A 12,060-nucleotide genomic window follows, 5' to 3' on the forward strand; every position below is an offset into this window, starting at 1 on the left:
ACGTCATTTCTGTCACTATATATAAACTGGTGGCTCACTGAAGGTTACCATCCAAGAAAAGTAATTTGTGGGGTTAATGTAATTTCTTTTTGAATTACGAATGATGTATGTTCACATGATACTTTGAGTATAATTTTTGGTTTACGTATTATATCTTGTGGCATGATCTTTCTGTTATCAGTTCTGTTTAGTAACTGACTTTAGCCTGTCCCTAGACTAATGTTTTGCGTTCATCCATCTCCTTGTTTTGTTCATCTCACTATCTTTTCTCTTCACATGGCAGGCAGTACACTAATCTCAGTGTCTGGCACTGCAAAGTTCTTAAAAAGCCTGGGAGTGGTATTCCTGCTGCAGTGTCTAGAGGCCCCAACTCCCTAGGGTCAAAATACAGTGTGAAAAGTTTATACTACAAGGAACTAATAAAAACATAATTATCATAACACATTAACGATAAAAACTAATAATGAAAGAATAATCATTAAGAAATAATATTGTGCAAACTGAAAGAAATAATAAACATTTTCATTAGTATATTTTACAAAATAGTTTTCAAAAGGCAATGAAATGGATAAAAATGTGGTAAATAAACAATAAGTATGAATTTTTACTATTTGTTATTATTAAATAGAAGGAAAAGACACTGCAACCCTGGCTATAGAGTAAGTAGAATAGGCATTTCATCTTGGTTTAAATGCTACATTTGGGGTGATCACAGAGAGACATATGTAGATACATAGAAAGCAAAGGACCAATGTAACCAGAACTGAAAAATAGTTATTTGATATTGTGATTTGTGAAATTAGTTATGTTTATCTACTTGCATGATGCTGAAGGACAATTCTTTCTGTTGTAATTCTGTAATTATGTTGTAATTAATGAATTACAACAGAGACTCTGTTCCCAGATAGTGAATGCTGAAATTTAAAGTATGTTAAAAACATCTCTTCTTTAGAACCATATTTCTCTTGGCTTGATATTTCTACCATGGTTACTGAAGGGTTACACATATACAGGTTCAAGCTATGGAATGCAGTTCTAAAAAAAAAAAAAGACACATTCCCAGAGAGCATTTGCCCCCTGCTGGACAAAACCTGGCAACAAACTGATAAAGGTCCATTTGGATGAAATCCAAGATAAATGAAATTACAGTTAGAAATTTATCATGATAACAAACATTTAAAGCAAACATCATATATATATATATATATATATATATATATATATATATATATAGTGCTCAAAAAAATTCAAGGAACACGTTTTAATTAGAGTATAGCATCAAGTCAATGAAACTTCTGGGCTATTGATCTGGTCAATTAAGTAGCAGAGAGGGTTGTTAATCAGTTTCAGCTGCTTTGGTGTTAATGAAATTAACAACAGGTGCACTACAGCGGCAACAATGAGATGACCTCCAAAACAGGAATGGTTTAACAGGTGCAAGCCACTGACTATTTTCCCTCCTCATCTTTTCTGACAGTTTTTTCACTAGTTTTGCATTTGGCTACAGCCTGTGTCACTGCTGATAGCATGAGGCGATACCTGGACCCTACAGAGGTTGCACAGGAAGTCCAACTTCACCAGGATGGCACATCAATACGTGCCATTGCCAGAAGGTTTACTGTGTCTCCCAGCACAGTCTCAAGGGCATGGAGGAGATTCCAGAAAACAGGCAGTTTCTCTAGGAGAGTTGGACAGGGCCATAGAAGGCCCTTAACCCATTAGCAGGACTGGTATCTGCTCCTTTGGGCAAGGAGGAACAGGATGAGCACTGCCAGAGCCCTACAAAGTGACCTCCAGGAGGACACTGGTGTGAATGTCTGTGACCAAACAATCATAAACAGACTTCATGAGGATTGCCTGAGGGCCTAGAAGTCTTCTAGTGGGCCCTATGCTCACTGCCCAGCACTGTGGTGCTCAATTGGCATTTGCCATAGAATACCAGAATTGGCAGGTCCAACACTGGCGCCCTGTGCTTTTCACAGATGAGAGCAGGTTCACCCTGAGCATATGTGACAGACGTGAAAGGGTCTGAAGAAGCCGTGGAGAACGTTATGCTGTCTGTAACATTGTTCATCATAACTGGTTTGGTGGTGCGTCAGTGATGGTCTGGGGAGGCATATCCATGGAGGGATGTACAGACGTCTACAGGCTAGACAATGGCACCTTGACTCCCATGAGGTATCAGGATAAAATCCTTGGACCCACTGTCAGACCCTTTGCTCGTGCAGTGGGTCCTGGGTTCATCCTGGTGCACGACAATGCCCAGCCTCATGTGGTGAGAGTATGCAGGCAGTTCCTGGAGGATGAAGGAACTGATGCCATTGACTGGCCCCCACGCTTGCCTGACCTAAATCTAATAGAAGACCTCTGGGACATTATGTTTTGGTCCATCCGACGCCACCAGGTTGCACCTCAGACTGTACAGGAGCTCAGTGATGCCCTGGTCCAGATCTGGGAGGAGATCCCCCAGGACACCACACGTTGTCTTATTAGGAGCATGCCCCAACATTGTCAGGCATGCATAAAAGCACGTGGGGGCCATACAAACTACTGAGTACGATTTGGATTTGCTGCAATGAAATTTCGGCAAAATGGACTAGCCTGCCGCATCATTTTTTCACTTTGATTTTCAGGGTGTCTTTGAATTTAGCCCTCTGTAGGTTGATAATTAACCTTTAACCGTCACCTTATCGTGGTGGAGGGGTTTGCGTGTCCCAATGATCCTAGGAGCTCTGTTGTCCGGGGCTTTATGCCCCTGGTAGGGCCACCCAAGGCAAACTGGTCCTAGGTGAGGGATGAGACAAAGAGCGGTTAAACAAACCTCCTATGAAGAAAAACAATTTTGGACGGCGTTTTTCCTTGCCCGGACGCGGGTCACCGGGGCCCCACTCTGGAGCCAGGCCTGGAGGTGGGGCTCGATGGCGAGCGCCTGGTGGCTGGGCCCGCACCCATGGGGCTCAGCCGGGCACAGCCCGAAGAGGCAACGTGGGTCCCCCTTCCCATGGGCTCACCACCTATGGGAGGGGCCAAGGAGGTCGGGTGCAGTGTGAGTTGGGTGGTGGCCGAAGGCGGGGACCTTGGCGGTCCGATCCTCGGCTACAGAAACTGGCTCTTGGGACGTGGAATGTCACCTCTCTGAAGGGGAAGGAGCCTGAGCTAGTGCGCGAAGTTGAGAGGTTCCGGCTAGATATAGTCGGACTCACCTCGACGCACAGCTTGGACTCTGGAACCAATCTCCTTGAGAGGGGCTGGACTCTCTACCACTCTGGAGTTGCCCCCGGTGAGAGGCGCCGAGCAGGTGTGGGTATACTTATTGCCCCCCAACTTGGAGCCTGTACATTGGGGTTTACCCCGGTGGACGAGAGGGTAGCCTCCCTTCGCCTTCGGGTGGGGGGACGGGTCCTAACTGTTGTTTGTGCGTATGCACCGAACAGCAGTTTGGAGTACCCACCCTTTTTGGAGTCCCTGGAGGGGGTGCTAGAGGGCATACCTTCTGGGGACTCCCTCGTTCTGCTGGGAGACTTCAATGCTCACGTGGGCAATGACAGTGAGACCTGGAAGGGCGTGATTGGGAGGAATGGCCCCCCTGATCTGAACCCGAGTGGTGTTTTGTTATTGGACTTCTGTGCTCGTCACGGATTGTCCATAACGAACACCATGTTCAAGCATAGGGGTGTTCATATGTGCACTTGGCACTAGGACACCCTAGGCCTCAGTTCGATGATCGACTTTGTGGTCGTGTCGTCGGACTTGCGGCCACATGTCTTGGACACTTGGGTGAAGAAAGGGGCGGAGCTGTCAACTGATCACCACCTGGTGGTGAGTTGGCTTCGATGGTGGGGGAGGATGCCGGTCAGGCGTGGTAGGCCCAAACGTGTTGTGAGGGTCTGCTGGGAACGTCTGGCAGAGCCCCCTGTCAGAAGTAGCTTCAACTCCCACCTCCGGCAGAACTTCGACCACATCCCGAGGGAGGTGGGGGACATTGAGTCCGAATGGGCCATGTTCCGTGCCTCTATTGTTGAGGCAGCTGACCGGAGCTGTGGCCGTAAGGTGGTCGGTGCCTGTCGTGGCAGCAATCCCCGAACCCGCTGGTGGACACCGGCGGTGAAGGATGCCGTCAAGCTGAAGAAGGAGTCCTACAGGACCCTTTTGTCCTGTGGGACCCCGGAGGCAGCTGATAGGTACCGGCAGGCCAAGCGGAATGCGGCTTTGGTGGTTGCTGAGGCAAAAACTTGGGCGTGGGAGGAGTTTGGGGAGGCCATGGAGAATGACTTTCGGACGGCTTCGAGGAGATTCTGGTCCACCATCCGGCGTCTCAGGAAGGGGAAGCAGTGCAGTGTCAACACTGTATATGGTGGGGATGGTGCGCTGCTGACCTCGACTCGGGATGTTGTGGGTCGGTGGGGGGAATACTTCGAAGACCTCCTCAATCCCATTAACATGCCTTCCAATGAGGAAGCAGAGCCTGGGGACTCAGAGGTAGGCTCCCCCATCTCTGGGACTGAGGTCACCGAGGTGGTCAAAAAACTCCTTGGTGGTAGGGCCCCGGGGGTGGATGAGATACGCCCGGAGTTCCTCAAGGCTCTGGATGTTGTAGGACTGTCTTGGCTGACACGCCTCTGCAACATCGCATGGACATCAGGGACAGTGCCTCTGGATTGGCAGACCGGGGTGGTGGTCCCCCTCTTTAAGAAGGGGGATCGGAGGGTGTGTTCCAACTACAGAGGGATCACACTCCTCAGCCTCCCTGGAAAAGTCTATTCAGGGGTCCTGGAGAGGAGGGTCCGTCGGATAGTCGAGCCTCGGATTCAGGAGGAACAGTGTGGTTTTCGTCCTGGTCGCGGAACAGTGGACCAGCTCTATACCCTTAGCAGGGTCCTGGAGGGTGCATGGGAGTTTGCCCAACCAGTCTACATGTGTTTTGTGGACTTAGAAAAGGCATTCGACCGTGTCCCTCGGGGAATCCTGTGGGGGGTACTCCGAGAGTATGGGGTACCGGCCCCCCTGATAAGGGCTGTTCAGTCCCTGTACGATCGGTGCCAGAGCTTGGTCCGCATTGCCGGCAGTAAGTCGAACCCGTTTCCAGTGAGAGTTGGACTCCGCCAGGGCTGCCCTTTGTCACCGATTCTGTTCATATCTTTTATGGACAGAATTTCTAGGCGCAGCCAGGGTGTTGAGGGGGTCCAGTTTGGTGGGCTCAGGATTGGGTCACTGCTTTTTGCAGATGATGTTGTCCTGTTTGCTTCATCAGGCTGTGATCTTCAGCTCTCTCTGGATCGGTTCGCAGCCGAGTGTGAAGCGGCTGGGATGAGAATCAGCACCTCCAAATCCGAGACCATGGTCCTCAGCCGGAAAAGGGTGGAGTGCCCTCTCAGGGTTGGTAGCGAGATCCTGCCCCAAGTGGAGGAGTTCAAGTATCTCGGGGTCTTGTTCACGAGTGAGGGAAGAATGGAGCGTGAGATCGACAGGCGGATCGGTGCGGCATCCGCAGTAATGCGGGCATTGCATCGGTCTGTCGTGGTGAAAAAGGAGCTGAGCCGCAAGGCGAAGCTCTCAATTTACCAGTCGATCTATGTTCCTACCCTCACCTATGGTCATGAGCTATGGGTAGTGACCGAAAGAACGAGATCGCGAATACAAGCGGCTGAAATGAGTTTCCTCCGCAGGGTGTCTGGGCTTTCCCTTAAAGATAGGGTGAGAAGCTCAGTCATCCGGGAGGGGCTCAGAGTAGAGCCGCTGCTCCTCCGCATCGAGAGGAGTCAGATGAGGTGGCTCGGGCATCTGATCAGGATGCCTCCTGGACGCCTCCCTGGTGAGGTGTTCCGGGCACGTCCAACCGGGAGGAGGCCCCGGGGAAGACCCAGGACACGCTGGAGGGACTATGTCTCTCGACTGGCCTGGGAACGCCTTGGGATTCTCCTGGAAGAGCTAGAAGAAGTGGCCGGGGAGAGGGAAGTCTGGGCATCTCTGCTCAAGCTGCTGCCCCCGCGACCCGACCTCGGATAAGCGGGAGACAATGGATGGATGGATGGATGGAGGTTGATAATTTTCATTTCCCTCAAATGATGTGGCATCCTTTCATTCCTAACACATTACCCAGTCCATATCAGTATAGATATCCAGCATGATATTTTTCCCATTGAGATCTGACGTGTTTTCAAAGTGTTCCTTTGAGCACTTCATATATATACAGTATAGACGAACTAAGCATTTCACTACATATTGTACTGTGTATAATTGTATGTGACATAAAATTTTATATAATTTTGATTTGTTAATATGTAATATAGTTACCATATTGTATTACCCTTTTCATTTAAAATAACACAATAATCAACAAAAAAGAAAAATGTACTAAGTAGTGCATCTACAATATGATTAGACTGAATTAAGAAATATATTATTAAAATGTTCAATGTATTTCTTAATAGTAACATTTTATGACAAAAAACAGTATTTATTTGTCTTATGTTCATGAGAGCTAAATACATTTTTTAAGTACTTTGTTCTTGTTCAGTATACTCAAATTGGTGACCTTGTCATGTTTTTTTCTCTGTGTCCTGGACTTGCTAAGGCTTGGCAGATGGTAAATCTTATTTCTTTTGTCATTTCACATTCCATACGTTTCAACTTTCTGTGACCATATAGCATATTGGAAAAAATTGCTTCAGACGATTGATGGTCAGACACTTTTATCTACTTTACATTTTCATACGAGGGACTGAAAAGGTCACAGTATCAAAAACAAATATTTATTCTACTTCTCTACTGTAAAAGCCCTGGCTCAAAACAAAACAAAACTTCTGCAGTGAGATAATCTTCCATTCACCTTTAGCTTAAGTAAGGTACTCACCGATTGCGTTTCATAAAAAAAAGAAGCAGGATTCTGTCTTAGCTGACTCTGCTGTTGCTAGTGCTTGCTGGAAGCAATACAAAACAATGAAGCAAAGGGTTCTGTAACTGCATCACTTGTACAGTGATCCATCGTCACAGATAATGTTACTGGTTTACACTACTTTGTGCTGATTTAATCAAGATAGATTACATTACTGGTGTATAATCCCATAAAATGACTAAAAACATTTCTCGATATTTATTGAATTTAGCCATTGTTTTCTACACTTTTATACACTTTCATGTCAGTCTGTTAAACTTAATTTTAAATTCTGTCTATTGCAAAATTTCATTATTACTGGAAACCATTACATTATGTACAGTATGTAAAAAAGGAGTTTGTTTCGATGTGGGTCTAGTTAAATTAATTGCAGGATGTGCAAAATTAAAGCAACAGATATGAAAGAAAACCATGGAGGTTGTCTTAAACAAAATGAGGTATCTTTTTGTGCACCAGGTACAATCCCAAATAAAATCTGACAAATGTACCATTTATGATATTGTGTCTCTTATCTATTCCTAGAAAAGTTCAATCTATGTTTAAATTTTTATTAAACAGACTTTAATACAGTTCAGGGCTGTGGGATATCAGTGTCCATTTTGTCAGCATTAGATGCAAGACATGGACCTGTATTGAACAGGGCACCAATTCATCAAAGAACACAATAATACACATGCCCACATTGACTCCAGTTTGTAGTTTCCAGCTAATCTAATACATATGTTTTTGAGATGTCAGAGTAAAACTACAGTACGTGGAAGAAAACATATGCAGACCCAAGAGGAGAATCTGTAAACTTGATATAGGCAGTGATCAAGCTAGGATGCAAACTCAAAACTGCACAGTTGTGATGTAGCAATGCTACCAACTGTGTAGCTGTGCCTCGTCATGTTAAAGTTTAACTTGTGGACTTCTGAAATAATCTACAAAAAATAAAAATATTTCCAATTAATCACTAGATTGATTTTAATTGAGGTCAACAGTAGTAACAAAAATGTATCAAACAAATTATTATTGTATAAGCAACAGTTAGAAAAATGGTTTGGGAAAATTGACAGTGGTCTGTTCTTCTGTTGAGGTCATAATGCAAGTGATGAAGGCATAGCAGCAGGGGTATTGAGTATTGCAGTGTCTGGTGGTGCAGCAGGTGTGTTGAGCTCCGTGCTGTCATGCAGTGCAGCAGGGGAATTTAACACTGCACATCAGGGCAGTGAAGTCAAATCCTTCTTTTGATAGTAAGGGGGCCAGTCCATCACAGTGCACCACCACTGCCCAGCAGTCTACCTTTACTCAGGCCAGGATAGTATATGGACTGTGTCTGTTGTTGGCCAATTTAGATATGAGCTCTCTTTTTAACTGTGGACTGCACAGCAACACCACATGCCTGACTGTAGTAGGTTCCCTTGTCAGTAACTGTTACGAGGCCCTCTTCTTCAGACTGCTAGTATCATTCTTATGGTTATGAAATGCCAAGCTGGTCTTTCCAGACTACAGTACTCCAGGCTAATGAGACACTGGAGCCATGCTAATATCAGACTCATGAGGTATCCAAAAGGCCAGGACTACAGGAACATTTAGCTCCCACCAAAAACATCAGCATGGCAACTGTAAAGCCAGCAGATTCAGATGTGGCAGAACAATATCAATATGACAGGGAAATGTTTGTTCCAGTTTCTCTGATGTTCTGCTATTAAAACTGAGAGTCGAATGAGCAGGGTTCTAATAAACCTTTCCTAAAAACCATCACTCTGAGGGTAGTGGAGGAGAGTGGGTCATTTGGATACAGAGGAGCTGGCATATCTCCTTTATTTGTTCAGACTCAAAGTTCTAAAAGAACAACCTCATGTCCTATCTGAAGCCCATACAGTGGAACTCTCTGACACTACAGTGTCTCAGAAACTTTGAAGTGCCCATATGCTGGTGGTATATGTACTACCCCATGTAGGACTTGGTGATGAAAGTGCTGAGGCACCAACAGTTGTAGACGGCATATAGAATATGGTTATGGTATACAGTATATACTTTGTTTTATATACAATTATAAAAACAACTTACCTTGTAAAACAGAAGAAAGTAATGTATTTGAGGGTAGAAGCTATGTGAAAAAGGCATTATTTATGGTGTAGAAAAGTATCAGACTTAGGTATGGTTAAATATAAACAACAGTTTAAGGACAAGAGACAAGGCCATTGACAGGAAACATTGTGATGTAGAATGATCTACCTAGAAACAGGAGGAAACGGGGAAGAGGAGATTTGTTACTTACTGTTTGTAGTTAGCTGATAAAGATGGGCTTTTTAAACAAACTATTGGACAAAATTACAAAAAAACCACCACATTCAGATTTCATGCTTAGCAGTTGCTGCAGAACACATTCTCTATAATGCCCTTGTAGACCAAATCTTCACAGAAGACAGCCACCTGGAGTCAGCTAAAATAGCCAGTGGACCTCTTTATGTGGACCAGGGGGACAGAGTACATTTATTTTTATGACTTGTCTAAAGTGAAAAAAAACTTCTGTTCAAACAATGATGTACTGCTCTACTGTGCCTTCAACTGTGTTAGGACTCTGTTGGGAACATGCTTGTTTCATTTGCAATACTTTTCAGTGTAAAATTATTTACTTTAAATCTATTTTGGTGATGTCATTGGATTACAATTGTGTGTATTTGTTTTAGCATAGGAGTTGTGTGCTAGGTCACTTTGATACTGCATTTTTGCTAGGCATGTGATGCATGTGCCATGCGACCTGTAACATAATGGCTTTTATTAACTGGTTACATTTTTTTATTTGGATCTTCATTCTTTCTGATTTGTTTTTCTTCTTGTTTGTTTTTATACCTTAAAATTTGATTATAGCAATTAATTTTACCATTGGTTTTGTCCTACCAGGGCACCATGTTTGTTTTTTATGGGTGTTGCCATTTAATGTTCCTTTTATTTACAGTTGCTACCACATTGTCATATGAGGATAACCAAGAGTGTGTGAGGTGTGATGTTGCTGACATGATAACATAAATGTCAGTGTATTTATTTCTTGGTTGTCCAGGACTGTGAATAATATAACAAAACTCTCTCATGTATGTTTTAGTAATTTGCTGTTCTGGTTGCCAATCTTTCTTACTTCATTTCTCACAACAATTTAGTTTTTTGTTTTGATTTGGCATTTTGATTTACTGATTTCCCAGTATAGATGTTTTAGCCCATTCTCTACTATACCTAATCTCCTGGTCCCTTATTCTTTAATCCTGTCACGTTTCCCAACATCAGGATAATAATGGTAGTCATGATCTATAAAATGGTTACCCACATTAAGCAGGTGTCAAAACTTTAAAATAATGAAGAGAAGCTTTAGCATAAAAACAATTTACTAGGAAAATATTTAATGGGAATTCTAAAGTTTTATTGCATCTGACTTATTTTCTGTTTTTGTTTTGGTTTTGTGCTTTGGTTTAATATTTCTCTGTGTAATGATCTTGGGTTTTACTGACTCAGAACTGTCATTCAGTGTGCGCATCAGGGGGCTTAATGTTTCATGCACAGGTTGGCTATTTGGTTCTGGTGGTAACTCAGTGTTAAGATAGGCAGGAGCTTGTGCTTATGTGCAAAATTATTAAAGTAGATTGTTGATAATTACACAACAGAAAAATAACAGTATGGATATTAGATAGGTGCATAAAATCACTCCCATTTCTATTATGACAGCCAAGAATGGGAAGGACTCTCAGTTTGATGTAGTGAAAAATCCCACTATAAACATGACAGAATGCATCTACCAAGTGGTAACAAAAGGATTTTCACTTATACTACCATGAACTAGATGCCAGAGTCAGCCTAAATCAAGTTTATTCACTGTGGATGATGTGGGCACAGAAAATCCTAAACAAATGAAGATCCACATGAGGTAAGGTATAATTTCCTTTCTGTAATAATAATAATAATAATAATACAATTTAGGGTGGCACGGTGGCACAGTGGGTAGCGCAGCTGCCTCGCAGTTGAGAGACCTGGGGACCTGGGTTCGCTTCCCGGGTCCTCCCTGCGTGGAGTTTGCATGTTCTCCCCATGTCTGTGTGGGTTTCCTCCGGGCGCTCCGGTTTCCTCCCACAGTCCAAAGACATGCAGGTTAGGTGGATTGGCGATTCTAAATTGGCCCTAGTGTGTGCTTGGTGTGTGGGTGTGTTTGTGTGTGTGTCCTACGGTGGGTTGGCACCCTGCCCAGGATTGGTTCCTGCCTTGTGCCCTGTGTTGGCTGGGATTGGCTCCAGCAGACCCCCGTGACCCTGTGTTCGGATTCAGCGGGTTGGAAAATTGATGGATGGATAATACAATTTATTTATATGGCACGTTTCATATGCTTAAAGTGCTTCACAGATATTCAGAAAGAACAACAAAACATATACAAAATAGGATACAAATAATATCCACATGAAACACTCAGTAAATACCAGTACAGGATATGCAAAGCATTGAAATAGAATAAGATGCAATAAACCAGAATGAAATATCAAAATGCAAATACTACAAGAAAACTATAAACAACATAATCTGTGATACAAACACAATCATCCTGAACACTTGGACAAAGTGGGTAAATTGAAAGAAAGGGTCGGAATATCAGGGAACATGAAATGCCTTCCTGATCAAATGAGTTTTAAGTTGTTTTTTAAATGAATGATTTTTTGAGTCATCTGATTTATTAATTTATGGAGGTTTTTGTCAAAGTCTGGGTGCTATAGAGCTGAAGGATCTGTCAGCCATAAAGTGCAGGTTAGTTTGGGGTACAACGAGATTGCTAGAGTCAGTGGACCTTACTACTGTATTTGATGAAGGAGGTTAGTGATGTAGTCTGGTGCAGGGCAAATTAAAGTTTTATAAGTAAGCAATAGAATTTTTATTTTCAGTCCTGTAAGACACAAGGAGTCAGTGAAGGTGAGGCAGGACTTGCTGTGCTTGTGCACATACTGCAACTGTTGTACTGTTTGTACTGCTCATACTGTCTAGGCAATGTTTTTTCTGGCATTGAGCGTGTAAATATTATAGAGTATATCATTCAATTCATATAATTTTTGATTAATATATATTTTATATTATGATTACAGTATTCGCTCTGTTGTTCAAACCATTAAAAATGTTTACTGTCTGGTTGTACTTTTTACTGTATT

The sequence above is a fragment of the Erpetoichthys calabaricus genome, chromosome 2 (genome assembly GCF_900747795.2).
Source record: "Erpetoichthys calabaricus chromosome 2, fErpCal1.3, whole genome shotgun sequence".
NCBI lineage: Eukaryota > Metazoa > Chordata > Cladistia > Polypteriformes > Polypteridae > Erpetoichthys > Erpetoichthys calabaricus.